At 33.0% G+C, this 19134-nt stretch overlaps 1 protein-coding gene across 50 annotated transcripts in view; it reads left to right on the forward strand.

The window, feature by feature from the left end:
• LOC145277786 (uncharacterized) overlaps nucleotides 1-19134 on the forward strand; it is a 212418-nt gene that overhangs the window by 156994 nt on the left and 36290 nt on the right. The window lies entirely within an intron of this gene.

The raw sequence follows: 19134 nt of genomic DNA on the forward strand, positions 1-19134 counted from the left end.
ACCTTTTTTGCCGCCCCTCCCTCACTGCTGGCATATGACAACCTGTTAAAAACCTTTAAGATTCCAAAAAGCCCTCAAAATATTTATTTCCATTGAAGAATGTTTACACTATTCCCCTTTTTTATTTAACAATTTCTTTTCAGTAATTTGAATACTAATTTAATTTGAAAACTAATAAATATGCAAACATTAATCTGAAGGGAATTATATAAACGTTAATATGAAACAAAAGAAACCAAATATTTTTTGTTCAAAACAAAAACGTATAATTCAAATTATTAAAAAAAATGTTAAATTAAATTAATTGGCAACACAAACAAATATAATAATAAATTTAAATGAGAACATTTGGACACCTGAAAATGTTATGAAATGATAAAATCATTTTTATTTACTTTTTTGTTGTCGTTAAAGTCCGAATTTTCACCAAATAACATGGTTGTATCAAAGAGAGGATAGTCCGATGTAGTTTTTTTTTTCTTTTTTTCTTTCATTATGTTATTATTAAGACGTCGAGCCTCTCAAAGAGAAAAAAAAAGTCTTGTATCGGCGCTTTTTGAAATCCTTGTGTGTAATCGTTTGGTTTAAGCGCAAAATTTAAGAAATGGAAAGTTACACATTTTAAAAAACATGTTTTTATAAATTTAAATGAGAACATTTGAAAACATGAAAAGGTTAAGAAATGATAAAATCATTTATATTTACTTTTTATTGTTGTTATTTCCGAATTTTCACAAAAAAAAAAACATTACTGGAGAGGATAGTCCGATTTTCTTTCCATAATGTTATTATTAAGAGGTCGAGCCTCCCGAAAAAAAAAAGTCTTGTATCTATGCTTTTTGAAATCCCTGTTGTAATCGCTCGGTTTAAGGGCAAAATTTAAGAAATTTCTTGTTGTTAATAATGTTTCCATCCTTTTAAAACATTTTTTAAATAAATGTATTTATGAATTGAAAATAAGGCTATAAATTTATTTTTTGTAAGAGAACTATCGCAAGGCATCAAGTCAGTTGAAAATTTACAAACATACTTTTCACGCTTTGTTTTTTGGCAAAGTTATCAATAACTCTATCAAAATTCATTCTATCGAGAAGTTCCCTTTCTATGGAGAGGATTGCCAAGTCTGTAAGCCGTGTCTGGCTCATTTTTGATCAAAGGTAGTTTTTTATGAGCTTCAGTTTTGAGAAAGAGCGTTCACAGCTGGTAACACTAATAGCTCGGGTAAGGAAAATGCGCAGCAAGATCACAATATTAGGGACGGAATCCTCAAGGTGGTATCTCTGTATAAAGTTCAAAAGTTCAAGAGGTCCGTTGATTTTGTCATTTCCTGGAGCTTTCACAAATACTGTAATCTTCCTTTCGGCAAAGAATTTATCTGTATCTATATCTTCGTCAACTTCACCAAGCTGACAATCATTATTATCATCAAGCAGATTTGACGGTGTAAGAAAAGCGTATTTACTTGCAAGATTGTGAACTTGTTGAAATCTGCAAGATATTTCTTCAGTCAACCTGTCTATGATAAACAGCATTTCCCGTCTCAACTCAGTATCAAACCTCAGTACTGCATCAGTCAATCGTTCACCACCCATTCGTTTCTTTTTACGGATAATATGCCCAATTTCAGAGCAGAGTTTTTTCAACTCGTTTATTGCAGTATCCACCATCTTTTCTCTATTCTGAAGAAGGCAATCTCTCAACGCCGTCAGCCTGACAGAACTTTTTTGCAGATCCAGCCCCTTTTCTTGAAGATACTTCTGGGCATCATTGATTTCTGAGGCTCAAAAATAAAAGAAACGGAAACGACAATACCGAGTTGAGAATTAAAAATGCATCTGATCTAGTGGTTGCATTTTCTCCTTCTGTGAGCTGTTCCAGGGCAATGACAACTTCAAATAATTTTTTACCACATCATTTACAGCATCTGCTCGACTACTCCATTTAGTTTCCATAGTTCGCTTGATCTTTAGACCGGTCAACTGAATCAAGACGTCCCAACGATGTGTAGACTCAGAAAAGAACGAGAATAACCAGTCCAGTATGCCAAAAAAAATGTAACATAGACAACCGCTACAGAAGTGGCATGTACACAAGCCAGATTTAATGCATTGCTAGTGCATGGCACAAATAGGTAGATTTTGGGTAGATTTCTGCGCTTTGACCTTTTGTCTCGATAGAGCGGAGAAACAACTCCTCTACTGTTACTTTATTTTTGTCAATTTTTACGTAACACCTCACTCATCTGGTCCTTGTGAAATACATCAGGAGTGCTATCAAAACTTATGCAAAAATATTTACTTTGTTTGATCTGAACGATGATTTTCTTTCTCACCTGCGTTACCAAAAAACTAGATCCTTCCAGTTGAGAAACGCTTGAGCAATATTAATTGGACGTAAAATGATTTTTCATTTCAGAGACGTAGCATTTTAGAACATTAACCAAAAATTATTGTTTTCCTCGTGGAAATAAATTCTGTAAGCATTTTTAGGCGGGGCGGGAGGGGGAGGGGCGGTCTAAGCGATTACGCATAGTTTTACAACCTTGCCAATCAGACTTTGGCTTAGTGAACATTTCTACAATGTTATTGTGGCCTGGAAATGATGATTATTCATCATTTTAGGTTAAATTAATGTATGTAGTTAAAATTTTAAAATAATTGTTAGTACTTTTTTCCGGACAGATTTTAAATGTGTCCATATGCAATCGCATAAAACAAAATGAAAGTCGAATAAAACAAAAGGAAAATGTCATTTTTAGCCAAGGGTGTTAGTATAAAATTCTCACAATATCAGTAAAAATTATTTCTATTATAATTATCTGTATCTTGTTTTTTGTTTCGTTTTTTTTTTTTTGCATTAAAACAAATCAATCTATTACAAATCATATGACGTTGTCAGTAGTAATAACAGGGCAAATATTGATGATTACGGTAAACACATGAACATTCTTTGGTAGAGAGAACATATAGAATAGTTAATACATTCACATCCGTTCTTAAGTTAAGAATTATTTACTATATAGTAACTATATTATTTAGAAACTCATATATAAAATGGAGAGGGGACTTTGTTAACTATACTGTTCCCATACCATTTTATTTTGCATAACAATCGTTAATTATTTTCAATTGTTTATGAAATGTTCAAAGCATTTTGCCAATTAATGACAAATGCAAATCGGATTTGTTTTAAGAGAGAAATGCATCTTTAGCTGTTTCATTATTTTCAATCAATTAAAAGGAAAACATTTGAGAAAAATATTTAATAAAACTCCCTCCCTCACACACACACACACACACACACACACACACACACACACACACACACACACACACACACACACACTAAGTGCATATTTTGTTTGCGAAAATATATGCAGACACGAGACGGTTTTAGAGTAATTTGAAAAAGAAAAAGACAAAAACAAATCACTAATTAAATATTTAGAAATTTAAAAAGAATCGGAATCCGGAATTGGATCGGATCAGAAATTAAAGATAGAATCAAAAGGACACCAGACAAACCCACCAGCTAATTAAAGCAAAAACAAATAAAATCCCAAATCGATCAAAAACATTAAAAATTACTTTTTATATTTTTATTTTAATTTAATTAAATTTAGGAAAATTAGACACCGGGGAACTAATTTTGGAAAGGTATGAAAATTAAGCCTCTACGGAATAAATGTCAATTAAAGATAGAGTTTAAGACGATTCTTAAAGACGATTTAGTTTTAAATAGGATTTAAGTGCCTATCACAGAAATATACTTATTTTTAAATATTTATTCTTGTTTGAAAGCAATTAAGACGATTTTTCAAAGTTAGGTATGCATTCTAAGGAGATTTTTCTTCTATTATCTTTTACAATTATTACCAGAATTAATTTATCATAATAAATTTCGGTTTAATCATAAATACGTCAGTGATTATAAAATTTTGTTATAATAGTTTGAAAAAAAATCAATTATTTTGTGATTATTCGAAACTTGACAGAAATTCGGCAGCATTTAAACTATCAAATAGAAAGCCACTTAAATAGTATTTGAGGTGTAGTGTTTAGTTCCCATTTAAAATTATATTCCCTGATATGATGATCATAAAATCTGTTTACAGTCGATTTTTATTCCGTACTTGCTTAATGTTTCTACAATTCCAAAATTATGTAATTCTCTGTTGTTTATTTTCCATTGTATCATATAATTATCAGTGATGTTTAAAAGTATTTTTCTTGACAAAAATGTTTTGTTTAATTTTTCAACAATTTTGGAACATGTAAATCAACTGCTTTCTTTGAGAGGTTACCTAGAGAATTTATGCAACTTTTTAAAAACTTTGTATTACAAATAAAATAAATTTACATCATATTTTGATGTTATTATAATTTTAGTTTTAGTAATAATTTAAAAACAATAAATATTTATCATTAGTACCAATAATGAAAAATTAAATTAAAAATTTAAAACAATCGGTTTTTGAATCGTGTTGTGTAGCAGGGGTATATATTTAATGATGATGCGGTTCATATTGGGGCACATATATAACGGGTACATTTATAATAGAGGTAACGATTCTGATGATGAGGGAGAGAAGACATTTATATATATATTACAGTTATAACATATTAGAGGAGATACTTCACTTATGATGATGGTGGGAGGACACACAATCTTGGAAGGGTTTCATAAAGTTCATTATAATTGATGATAAAACACAATTACCTTTCGAACCCATAATATGGAGAAATGTCTTTTGTCTATAACATCAGAAGTATGTTTTTCAAACGTGACTAATTTCATGTGGCTGTTTGTCCAAACACACTTCTGCAAACAAAAGAATCCTCTTCTAACCTATTTTTTAATCTAACAATTTTTTAACAATATATTTTTAATTTTCATTGTTCATTCTTTTACTGACATAGTTAATATTCAGATTTCTAAAAGAATTAACAATAACCTTAATTTCTAGCATTCCATTTCTTAACTTTGCCTACAGGGTTCGATTCTAGGCTTATACTAATCTCATTTTCACTTATCTAATATTCTTATTTTACATGGAAAGGGGACAGCGTTTCCTTGTAACAATTGTAAATTATAGACACATTTTTCCGATTCCGATACCTCCAAAAGTTCTGATTTTTTTACAACCTTTTCGGTATAAAATTTCAAATTGATTTTTTTCTATTTTTTATTTTTACCCTCTCAAAATGCCGTCCCTGACATGGGCCGCTCGTAAAATAGGGACACATTTTTCTGATTCCAATACCTCCAAAAGTTCCGATTTTTTAAAAACTTTTTGGTATAAAATTTAAGATATTTTGTTCGCTTTTATTTATTTTTTCTATTTTCTATTTTTACCCCCCCCCCCCACCATTATGCCGCCCCCTGACATGGGCCGCTCGTAAAATAGCGACACATTTTTCTGATTTCGATGCCCCCAAAAGTTCCAAATTTTTACAACCTCTTCGGTAAAAAATTTCAAATTTTTTGTTAGCTTTTAATTTAATTTATTTTTTTTCTATTTTTGACCTCTCAAAATTCCACCCTCTGACATGGGACGATCGTAAAATAGGGACACATTTTTCTGATTCCGATACCTCTAAAAGTTCCGATTTTCTACAACCTTTTCGGTAAAAAATTCCAATTTTGTTTTTGTTAGCTTTTATTGATTTCTTTCTATTTTCAACCCCTAAAATGCCGCCCCTGACGTGTGCGGCTCATAAAATAGGGACACATTTTTCTGATTCCGATATCTCTGAAAGTCCCGATGTTTTACAACCTTTTCGGTATAAAATTTCAAATTTTTTGTAAGCTTTCATTTATTTGTTTTTTTTTTTACCCTCTCAAAATGCTGTCACTTGGAATGTGCCGCCCGGGGCGGACCGCTCCCCCCCCCCCACAACCGCCCAGCCCTTGCTATGCCATTGGGGTTAATGTACACTGAACACAATTTAACATAAAATGAGCACCCATTTTTTTTGTTTACGTGTAATTGTGTTCATTCTATGCTGACCCTCACCCTCCCCCCAACAAAAGGTGGCCATAAAGTGAGTGCTCATTGTACGTTAAATTATTATATACAAGTGATCCCCTACTTTTTTAAAAGCAACATTTTTTTAATAATTTTCAAACTACTTGTCTGCCGGAATTGTAAACATTATTTTCGTTTACAGCCACCCCGTCTAAATTTTTTTTGAAAATAGAATTTCTTCAGATATTTAAAACTAGTTGTTAGCCGGAATTTTAAAAGTGGTTTTTGTTTTCAACCCCTCGGAAAACCCATAAAAGGGTTAATTTTAAAAGATTGCTCAAAGGTTGAAAGAATCTTCATATTTACCCTTTATATTTTTATAAACGTGTGCGTCCGTTTATAAAAAAAAAAAAATTAAATACGATTGTGGTACCCTTATTACTAAAGTAAAAGGTTAATTTAAAGTGATTAACCACATCTGAACGTGTGAAATAAAAGCGTGAATTAATTTTAGCCATTTAAAGTTTGTGTAGCATTTCTGATATAAACAAACTTGTAAACTCCAAAATATGATTGTCAACGCGGAAACAAAATGAGACGAAATGTTTTTCTAAAGCGTCCGTAATAACAGTTTCGTATAAACGAATTACCGTTTCGTTATCTTTATTACTGAAATAAAATCTAACTAATAATGATGTGTCACTGTAACTTTATTTCTGTAATAAAATATAAATAATAATTATGTGCCACTGTAAATGAAAGTAATGTAAACAGCAAAGAAAATATGAAACTCCAATTTCTGTTTGGTAAAATAGCACGACAAATAAATCACTAAACCAATTAATTTTTTTCCTAGTGATGTTAGTAAGGTATTATCAAAAAATAGTACTAGTAAAAATTTAAATAAAGTGCAAATCAGTTTTAAAAAAATTTTTTTCCCAGATTCCGAAGTTTGAAATTGAGGTATTTAATATGTAATGATTCCATTCAGGGAAGCCATGTTTGTTGCAATCTCTAGAATGTTCATTCTTGAATGATGTCTCTTTCATTCCAGAATGTTATATTAGGAATGAGCATATGGTGGCGAGAAGGAACCAGACAAACAATATAGATATAAAAATTTAAATGATTGATTTCTCAATCGTTTATTTATAAAGCAAACTTAACGAGAGATCAAAACAAACAAAGTGTTCGAAGTTCGTAAAGATGATGCGCACGAGAATGGGTTTAATGTCGGGAAGGAATCCGATTGGCTTGAGTTTTGCTTTTTAAATGTGTTTGTTTTATGTGGTTTAACACATTGTAGGGAATCATCTATTTGGTGTATGTATGCATGTGTTATATCGATTTAAAGCTGAGAAAGTTGTGAATGTAACCTAGTCGATGTTGTATTGTTGCAGTGTTTCGTGCAATAGTTATTTGCGTTAATATGCTGCCTGAGATGCATTTACTGCGATGCTTGTGTTTTGTATTTTGTTTTTTTTTCTTTTGCTGTGCAACCTTATCTGGCGGTTTTCTTGGTTGAAGTGATGTGCGATCCATTCTATTGACGTATGTATATGGAAAAATGTGCTTTGAAGTTGTTGTGTATATCTAGTGAGCTCATTTGCATTGCATCGACAAACGGATTTTTCTTAGCGTCGCCATTATTGATGCTGTCACAGCTGCTGCTGCTTTTCTGGTTTATTCATGTAAATATGGAGGGATATGCTAATATAACAGGAATGTCCGAATATGTAGATGTCAACCAATGAGATTTTGAGAGATGGGAAGAGAGAGAAATCATTTGTGTAGGGGTAAAGCATTAACAGTATGCGGTTTATATGAATTCACTAGTCAGTTAATGACGAAGTAGACCCAGGAAAATAGAAAAAAGTATAAATGCATACAGTGTAGAATGGCGTCATAAGAGGTCTTATCGAATAGGGAGTAAAAGTTTGAGCTACTTCCTTTGTAGGTTATGACGATGATGAAGATGGCGCTCCTAGGAAGAAAAGTAATGTTTTAATATTACGGAATAATGTATCTGTAATGGAGGTCTGTAGCCATAATAATGGCCAACAGCGTAAACGTAATAAATTTTTATATGCCATCTGTTGGTGTAAACCTACGGTATGTTTGGCCTGAGGGGAAAAATTGTTTTGGGGTGTTTCTCGGCTTGCTCGATTATTCTTATAACTTTTTATATGCTACCGTGATGCTAATATTTAACACTTACGAAATGACATTGTAAATATCTTTTATTTCGGACACTTTTATCTCACAACAAAATTTGCGCTGTGAATTCGTTTTCTCTGTTACTACTGCTGCTATGCCGTGATATTTGTCCTAGAAAAACACCTTCGTTTTTTTAATTTTTATTTTTCAGATTTTTAAAGAATTTTTAACATCGTTCGTTTTTTTTCCATCACGTTTGTGTTTTCTTTTTTAGTTTTTGTTTTTCCGATTTTAAGAAATTTTAACATCGTTCATTTACATCACGTTCGTTTATTGTTTTTTATAATATTTAAACAGGTTACTACCTCGCTTATTCTTTTGTTCTGATTTACTCTCAACATACACACCTCTAAACACCCAAGCAACGCCAGGTATCCCCACTAGTATGTTATAAAGTTGCAATTTCAAAAATAAAAAAATATACCCATATGGCTTGGGTGCATTAGCTTGAATCGAAACCGAAATAAAAACTTATGAAAAAATATATGTGAAAGAACTTGAGTTCCTTCAGCCATAATCGAAACCGAAACCAAAACGTATGAAGAATTCTTGATAAAATTATTTATAAAAAAATAGATGTTTTAAGTGCCATCAGCTATAGTCGAAACCGAAAACAAAACTTATAAGGAATTCTTAGTAAAATTATTTATGACAAGAAATAGAAGAACATAGCAATTAAATGACCCAGATGTAAGCGTGACACACAAAAGAACACACACACTTTCGTATTAATATATAGATTCTCTTTAAATTTATAATATAAAATTCGCTACAAACTCGTAGTTCATAATTTTCTGTCTTAACATATAATACATAATCTATCTATCTATATATATATATATATATATATATATATATATATATATATATAAAAGTGAACGTGTCTGTGTGTGTGCGTTATAACTTTTCGTTTTTATCTACCCCTCTCCAAACACAATTCACACTTATGAAATATATTTTATTTTACACTTACAACAAAATTCGTTTGCTGCTGCTGCTGTTATGGCATAAGATTTGACCTAGAAAAACAACCTTCAATTTTTAAACACTTATTTTCGACTAATCAAAAATCCCTGGCTCCCTGGCCTCATGGTATGTCATCAGACTATTAACCTCAAGGCTTCAGGTCCGAGCCTACCTCCATCCCAAAACTTTTTTCACTGTTTTTTTTTTTGTTTTTGTTTGTTTTTTATTCGAGCCTTTTTTTATCTACCCCCCCCCCCCAACATACACACACGGGTACCCCTACCCCCTATCAGGTTCGAGCCTACCTACCTCGCAATACCTTTTTTTGCTGTTTTTTTTTGTTTTGTTTTTCTTCTTTGTTGTTTTTTTAATCGGTATTATTTTGAAACTCAAACGTTCCGACGGCAAATATTGAAAAATTGGCCAAAAACATTTATTCCTTCACCCTCAACGTGACCCTTTTCTACATGGAGTAGTAACAAAAAGTAGTTCCTTCATTTTCCTTTTCTACTACTACTACTACTACTACTACTACTACTACTACGACGACGACGATAACATCATGTTTGACCTAGAAAACATTCACGTTAGATTAAACTCCTTGCAGTTTTTTTACCTTTAATTTTGTCTTTTTTTAGTTCTCTCTCTCCCTCTCTCTCTCTCTCTCTCTCTCTCTCTCTCTCTCTCTCTCTCTCTCTCTCTCTCTCTCTGGTGTCTTGGTAATGTTTCAGACTCTTTCTTCCGCCTTAGCCTTGAGGCTTCGGGTTCGAGCCTATCTCCCTACCAAAACTTTTTTTTTCTTTTACACCTCCAAACACTCAGGCAACGTTTTTATTTAAACAGGGTTATTACTTCGCTTATTCTTCAGTTTACTCCTCTTAACATGCGGTTATTATCTTAAGATTGCAGGTTCCATCTGAGGTAAACAGGGTTATTTATGCAATTTTCTCCTGCTTTTTGTTGTTTTTATTTTGTTGTTTTGTTTTTTTTTCTGATTTTTTTTAACAAATTTAACATCTTTTTTTTAAATATTTACACAGGGTTATTACTTACCCTCCCCCTACACACACACACCTACAAACACCCGGGCAACACCGGGCATCCCCCACTAGTTAATTAATAATTTCTGAATAAGGACTTGATAACTTATATTAAAAAAAATATATATATATAAAAAACTATCACTGGTTTCATCATGTTATGTATAGTGGGGGATTGTATTTTTGAATGTAGGAAAACCCCCTCCCCGGAAAACTCGTCCATTTTTGCTAGGTAGGAAAACTGGTCCATTCATTATTTATCTATAAATATAAAAGCGAAAATGTGTGTATGTATGTATGTTTGTATGTGTGTTTATGTGTCCGCTAAAAACTTTCGACACACAGAACAAAAATTCACAAACTTGGTATCATATTGAAGCCCCACCCTCCGGACGACAAATATCGAATTTTTTACCCATTAGGATCAGTCTAAGGGTGTTAGCTGGGTGTTTTTTCTGCAGGGGGCCTCCCAAAAAAGTGACATTTTTTCGTTTTTTCTATGTATTTAAGTAGTAATAATGTGATGATATTCATATGAAATTAAAAAAAACGCTTAGTCATGTCACGTGACGTGACGTCACCACTCAGTAATGGCGATGTCTGAATTCAATGTTTTTATTAACAGATTCTTATCGGCAAAAAATGCGAAGTACCATACAAATAAAAATATTAATTTAGACGTTATGACAACTTTACCAAAGTTATTAGCAAGTTAAAAATAGTTAGATACGATAGTTAAACTAAACATTACGAGCAAAACATTCCAGAACAAAAAAAATATGCTTATTAAATTAGGTTTGAGACGATACATTAGCTAAGATTATTTGTTTTTTTCATACGGCCATTTTCTTTCCATCTTTATTTATGAGAAATCGAGAGAGAGAGAGAGAGAGAGAGAGAGAGAAAGAAAGACAGAGAGAGGGAGAAAGAGAGAGAGATAGAGAGAGGTATAGAAAGGAAATGAGAATCGTGTTACTATGTTTTAAGACTTTCTGCCGAGTCATTTAAAAAACATGAAATATTTATGAAGAAACTTCTTTATATTTGAGTTTCATAAAGGGGTCGATAACTCGTCTCCATTGCCGACATGTTGCAATGCAGGAGTTCCATAAAAAAGAACCAACACTAAGTGTACATAAATTACGAGGAACGAATAACATAATGTTGATTTCTGATTTCAATATCAGAAGCCGTCATCAAATGGACTGTTCCTAGCTATAATTGTTTATACCTAAGTTATTTTGTTTGTATTTTTGAAAAATATATAAACTGCTTATTTTTATTTTATTTTTACTTTTAGCATATCTTGCGTTTGGTAGCATTTATTTGTTGTATATTTTACTTTTTCATTTTGTTGTCTATAGTAATAAATGTTCGATAATTCTTATTTTTAAGGCATTTATTAGTATAGACATCGAATCGAATATATGATAAAGAAACAAATAAATAGAAGTAACTAATTAAAATAAAAGGAACTTGTTTGTAAATAAGGGAGATTTTTAAAATTTATTTCTGCCCAGTGTTCAAATTATAATAGGGGAGAAGAGGTGAATGAATTACCACACAGATGAAAAAAGTTATTTCTGACACCTGTGACGTAATAGCACTTTGGGAAATCTCAAAAACGAGATTCGCATTTAGGATCTATTTAAATTTGACAAACTTCTCATTATTTTCTGTAACACCGGTGACGTCGCAGTACATGACCTAACTTTTGGAAAACTCAAAACGAGGGTAAAATTTGAGACCAGATCGGTCGTCTAGCACCCTTTTTAATTCGACAAATTTCGCACGTTTTCCCATTTTAATATACTATGAGATATTCATGCATGTTCTCGTTTTGTCATTTTTCTCATTAATCCATTACGTGCCATTTTTACCGGTGCCATTTTTACCTATTTATTCACTTGTGCCATTTTTACCGGTGCCATTTTTACCGGTGCCATTTTTACCAGTGCCATTTTTACCGGTGCCATTTTTACCAATGCCATTTTTACCGGTGCCATTTTTACCTAAATTCAGGTCCGATTTAACAATTTTGAAGGTACTTGTGCAGTATAGGTTCGAATTGACAATTTTGAAAGTACTTGTGCAGTATGGGTCCAATTTGAAAAATTGTGTGAAGGCGCTTGTGCAGTATAGGTCCGATTTGATAATTTTTAAGGTGCTTGTGCTGTATAGGTCAGATTTGACAATTTTGAAGGTGCTTGTGCAGTATAGGTCCGATTTGTAAAAATTTTGAATATGTTTGTGCAGTATAGGTCCGGCTTGACAATTTTGAAGGTACTTGTGCTGTATAGGTCTGATTTGACAATTTCGAAGGTGCTTGTGCAGTATGGGTCTGACTTGACAATTTTGAAGGTGCTTGTGCTGTATAGGTCCGATTTGACAATGTTGAATGTGCTTGAGCAGTGTAGGTCCGATTTGACAATTTTCAAGGTGCTTGTGCAGTATAGGACCAATTTGAAAAATTGTGAAAACGCTTGTGCAGTATAGCTCCGATTTGACAATTTTGAAGGTGTTTGGGCAGTTTAGGTCCGATTTGACAATTTTTAAGGTGCTTGTGCAGAATAAGTCCGATTTGACAATTTTGAAGGTGCTTGTGCAGTATAGGTCCGATTTGACAATTTTGAAGGTGCTTGTGCAGTATAGGTCCAAGTTGAAAAAATTTGAAGGTGCTTGTGCAATATAGGTCTGATTTGATAATTTTGAAGGTGCTTAGGTCCGATTTGACAATTGTGAAGGCGCTTGTGCAGTATAGGTCCGATTTTACCATTTTGAAAGTACTTGTGCAGTATAATACCGATTTGACAATTTTGAAAGTGCTTGTGCAGTACGGGTCCAATTTGAAAAATTGTGATGGGTCTTGTGCAGTATAGGTCTGATTTGACAATTTCGGAGGTGCTTGTGCAGTATGGATCAAACTTTACAATTTTAAAGTTGCTTGTCCAGTATAGGTCCGATTTGACAATTTTGAATGTGCTTAAGCATTATAGGTCCGATCTGACAATTTTGAAAGTGCTTGTGCAGTATAAATCCGATTTGATAATTTTTAAGTTACTTGTGCAGTATAGGTCCGATTTGACAATTTTGAAGGTGCTTGTGCAGTATAGGTCCGATTTCCCAATTTTTAAGGTACTTGTGCAGTATAGGTCAGATTTGACAATTGTGAAGGTGCTTGTCCAGTATAGGTTTGACTTGACAATTTTGAAGGTGCTTGTGCAGAATAGGTTCGATTTGAAAATTTTGAAGGTGCTTGTGCAGTATAGGTCCGATTTGTAAAAATGTTGGATGTGTTTGTACAGTATAGGTTCGACTTGACAATTCTGAAGGTACTTGTGCAATATAGGTCCGATTTTACAATTTTGAAGGTGCTTAAGCAGTAAAGGTCTGATTTGACAATTTTCAAAGTTCTTGTGCAGTATAGGACTAATTTGACTATTTTGAAGGTGCTTAAGCAGTATAGGTCTGATTTGACAATTTTTAAGGTGCTTGTGCAGTATAGGACTGATTTGACAATTTTTAAGGTGCTTGTGCAGTATAGGTCAGATTTGACAATTATGAAGGTGCTTGTGCAGTATAGGTCAGATTTGAAAATTTTGAAAGTTCTTGTACAGTATAGGACTAATTTGACTATTTTGAAGGTGCTTGAGCAGTATAGGACTTATTTGACAATTTTTAAGGTGCTTGTGCAGTATAGGTTTGACTTGACAATTTTGAAGGTGCGTGTGCACTCCAGGTCCGATTTTACAATTTTTACATTATAAATATACATATCCATATATTTTTTATTTAGAAACTGTGCATGTTTTATAACTAGACATGCTAGGCATGACCCCCTCCTTATTTTCGAGTGACATTTGTTTCTCTAAAGCTAGACATGCCAGGCATGACCTCCTCTGTATTTTTTAGTGCCGTTTGTTTCTCTAAAGCTAGACATGACCTCCTCCTTATACAATCATATGTGAGTGACCTCCCTTGGATGTAGCTTCATTGTTGAATACCATTAGAATAATATACAATCATTGTCATAATATGCGAGTGACCTCCCTTGGATGTAGCTCCATTGTTGCATACCATAGAATAATATACAATCATTGTTATAATATTGGAGTGACCTCCCTTTGATATAGCTTCATTGTCAAATACCATTGAATAATATACAATCATTGTTATAATATGCAAGTGACCTCCCTTTGATATAGCTTCATTGTCAAATACCATTGAATAATATGCAATCATTGTTATAATATGCAAGTGACCTCCCTTTGATATAGCTTCATTGTCAAATACAATTAGAGTAATATACAATCATTGTTATAATATACGAGTGACCTCTTTTGGATGTAGCTTGCTCATTATTAGATGAGTGACTACTTGGGAATACAAAATTGTGTATGTAGATAACCAAAGTTAAGCAACAATGAGCTTGGTCATTATTAGATGGGTTAATACTTCATAATACAGAATCACCAAAGGTAAGCAAAAATGAGCTTGGTCATTATTAGATGGGTGACTACTTGGGAACAGCAAATGCTTTATGTAGATCACCAAAGTTAAGCAACATGGGGCCTGGTCATTAACAGATGGGTAATAACTTTGGAACACTAAATGCTTTATGTAAATCACCAAAGTAAAGCAACATGGAGCCCAGTCATTATTAGATGGGTAACTACTTGGGGACACCAAATGCTTTTTGTAGATCACTAAAGTTAAGCAACAATTAGCTTTGTCATTATCAGATGAACACAAATGGGAACACAAATGCTTCATTTAGATCACCAAAGTTAAGAAACATGGAGCCTGGCCATTATCAGACGGGTAACTACTTGGGAATACCAAATGCTATATATAGATCACCAAAGTTAAGCAACATTGAGCCTGGTCATTATGAGATGGGTAATTACTTGGGGACATTAAATGCTTCATGTAGATCACCAAAGTTAAGCCACATTGTCTCAGTCATTCTCAGATGGGTGACTACTTAGAAACAGCAAATGCTTTCTGTAGATCACCAAAGTTAAGCAACATTGAGCCTGTTGTTAATGTAAAAATGATAAAATGCAACCTATTTGATTATTGTGTTTGAAATAAAATAAACAGCCCAAACAATGTGTCAAAGTTATTATTTTAGTAAGAGGGGGACAATAATGTGGGTTAAATCATGAGAAATTATTGTCAAAATTAGTAACATATTCAAGAATTATGATTGGTGTGTTTTTAATGAAATAAACAACCCAGATAATGTCTCAAAGTTATTATTTTAGTAATAGGGGGCGATAATGTGGGTTAAATCATAAAAATGATGGTAAAAATGAGTAACATATCCAAAAATTATGCAAACTAATGAAATGTGAGTTACTTTATTGGTGATTGTGTAATGAAATAAACAGCCCAGACAATGTATGACAGTTTTTATTTTAGTAAGAGCGGGGTGATAATGTGGGTTAAATCATGAAAAATTCAACGAGATAGACACAAATATATACTAGCAGAATACCCGGAGTAACCCAGGATTGAATGAGATACATGCAAATGTATGCTACCAGAATACACGGGCGCCTTGGATTGAATGAGATAGATGCAAATATATACTCGCAGAATACCTGGCGTTGTCTAGGATTGAATGAGATTGATTGAAATATATACTAGCAGAATTCCTTGCGTTGCCCAGGATTTAAGGAGATTGATGGAGATATATACTAGCAGAATACCCGGCGTTGCCCTGGATTGAATAATGTAGGTTAGAATATATACTAGCAAAATATCCGGTATCGCTTGGGATTGAATGGGATACGTGGAAATATATATTAGCAGAATACCCTGCATCGCTCTGGATTGAATGAGATAGGTGGAAATATATAGAAGCAGAATACCAGACATCGCCCAAAATTTTATGAGGCAGGTTCAAATAAATACTAACAGAATACCTGACATTGCCTGGGATTGAATAAGACAAATACAGAATAGAAAAATACTTGGCATCGCTTGGGATTGTATAAGATGGCTGCACATATACACTAGCAGAATACCCAGTATTGCTCAAGATTGAATATGATAGGTGAGAAAATATACTAGCAATATCCTTGGCATCGCCTGGGATTGAAGGATATTGATGGAAATATCTATTAGCAAAATTCCTGGCATTGCCCTGTATTGAATGAGAATAATCACCGTCACTCTGGATTAAATGAGGGTGGTAAAAGATAAAGTTTGTACCAGAAATGGCTTAAACAATTTTCTATCTCCAAATTACTTTATTTGTGAAGTCGATTCCAGATATGGCTAAAACAGTTTATGATCTCAAAATTAGATTGATGCATATATATTGCTGGTTTACTATGAAGGTTTAGTAGGCCAGTTTCTATAGGGGAGGGGGGTGATCTATGTTTATTTGAATTTTTTATGTTATCATCCGGGCATGATGTGAGGGTTGGAGAGGTGGGTAGAAAGAAGCATGATTATGTTAATTTTAAGTTCTCTTTTGAGGGTTGGGTTAATTTTAAGTTCTCTTTTCGGTTTGGGTTGGAGAGAGTAATGTCCGTTTTAGGAGTAAAAAAGTATGTGAAATTGTTTCATATATGTATTTAAATTACCCGTCTTAGTGTAGGTAAAATTATTTTAAATATGTGTTGTATATTCACCGTCCTTGCAAAGGTAAAATTATTTCATATACATGCTGTAAATTATCTACCCTAGGTATTTCATATGTCTAATACCCGTCCTAGGTAGGTAAAATATCCTTTTGCTCGAAATAGCAAATCATACATAGACATTAAAAATTCCTCACTCCTAAGAATAGCAAATATATTCAAAATCAAATTCAATTTTCTCGTTGTTTATATGGTCCCAAGCAACGCCGAGTAGCCCTGCTAGTCTATAATATAAATCTCACCTGTCTGTTTAAATGTATGTATGTATTTATGTTTGTATGTCTGCCTAAAACTTTCGACAGAGGCGACAGATTTTCATGAGATCAGTATCATTTTGAAGCCCGCCCCTTTGGACCAAAAATATTGAAAAATTAGCTAAAAACATTAATTCCTTCACCCTCAACAGGGCACTTTTTCGCCGATATTTTCGAAAGTCATCTCCTCTTTTCGATTGACTAGCCTAAATTTAAACCTTTGCCACTTCTGGTTGGACAATGGACGCAACAGCAAAGACGTCATGTTTTTTGGGTTTTTTTGCACATTCTTTTCCTCCTTCATGGTACAGGTTCGAGCCTCCCTTACTACTACCACTTTTTTTTTTTTTTGCTCAACACACATCTCCAAACACTCAGGCAACGCTGGGCACCTGGACTAGTCTAATATATAAAAGCGAAAATGTGTGTGTGTGTGTGTGTGTGTGTGTGTGTGTGTGTGTGTGTGTGTGTGTGGTCGTATCTCTGTCAAAAATTTTCAACAGGCGCAACAAACATTGACAAATTTGGTATCATTTTAAAGTTCCAAATCTCCAATGAATAATATCGAAAAATTGGCCAAAACGGTTAAATCTTACTGGAGGAGCTGGCCAGTTTTCTGCATGAGGAATGGGGAGGAGGGGCAAAAAATTGCACGACATTTTAACATTAATTCTATGTAATTCTATAGATTTCTAATATTATTTTATACATATTTTTTAAAAAGTGCTAACTAATGTAACCGGAAATGACGTCAGCTCTCTATCATGGCGACTTTTAATACTTACATTAAGCGCATGCTTAAGGGTGTTGTGTCAACCCAGATGGAAATACTAATTTTCGAGTCAAAAATGCATGTTTATCGTATTTCAACATGTAAAAACTCAAAGTATCATGAAAATTGATGAGGAAAAAATAAAATTATTATTGATTGAAAATATTTACGGAGATGATGATCGAAATACTAGTTGATATATTTTAAAATGAAAAAAATGCATTTCAATAGAAAACGCTAAACTGCTGAGTCATAATCCCAAACATTATATATGCTATTGTTTATTAGAGTACGAGGGAAGGGGGGCATAATATGAGATGTTTGTTTCTCTAAAGCCTTATACATATAGATTTTAATATTATAGTAAATGTGAGTTAATGGATTGGTGATTGTTTAATGAAATAATTCTCCCAGGCATAATCTCCTTTTTCTTTTCGAGTAGGGGGGGGTGATTATCTGACGTGTTACTTCTGGTGATGACATCATTATCTTCTATTAAAAAAGATGCATATAAAATATTTATGATGTACTACTACAACATAAGTTGCCATATTCCAAAAATCACATGAATGAACTGCTGATTCAAAAAATTAGGTAAATAGATCAGTATACGCTAGAGGACTGATCCATACATAGGCGATAATGTGGGTAAAATTATGAAAAATGATTGTCGAAATTAGTAACATATCCAAAAATTATGAAAAATGATGAGATATGAGTTAATAGACTAATGTGTGCTTAATGAGATAACCCTCCCAGATATTACCTCAACTTTATATTCGAGCGGGGGGGGGCGATAATGTGGGTTTAAATTATGAAAAATGATTGTCGAAATTAGTAACATATCCAAAAATTATGAAAAATGATGAAATGTGAGTTAATGAATTGGTGTGTGTTTAATGACATAATCCTCCCACACATTATCTCAACTTTTTATTCGAGTAAGTGGGGGGGGGCGATAATGTGGATTAAAATTATGAAACATGATTGTCGAAATTAGTAACATATCCCAAAATTATAAAAAATGATTAAATGTAAGTTAATGAATTGGTGTGTGTTTAATGACAAAATCCTCCCAGACATTATCTCAACTGCATGTTCAAGTAAGGCATGGCGATAATGTGGGTTAAATTTTTAAAGAATGATTGTCGAAATTAGTAACATATCCAAAAATTATGAAAAATGAAGAAATGATTTGATTAAATTAGATGTGTCGATATATATACTAGCAGAAAACCCTGCATCACCCAGGATTAGATAAGAT

Source organism: Euprymna scolopes, chromosome 6 (assembly GCF_053919585.1).
Source record: "Euprymna scolopes isolate OS-2025 chromosome 6, ASM5391958v1, whole genome shotgun sequence".
NCBI classification, from domain to species: domain Eukaryota; kingdom Metazoa; phylum Mollusca; class Cephalopoda; order Sepiida; family Sepiolidae; genus Euprymna; species Euprymna scolopes.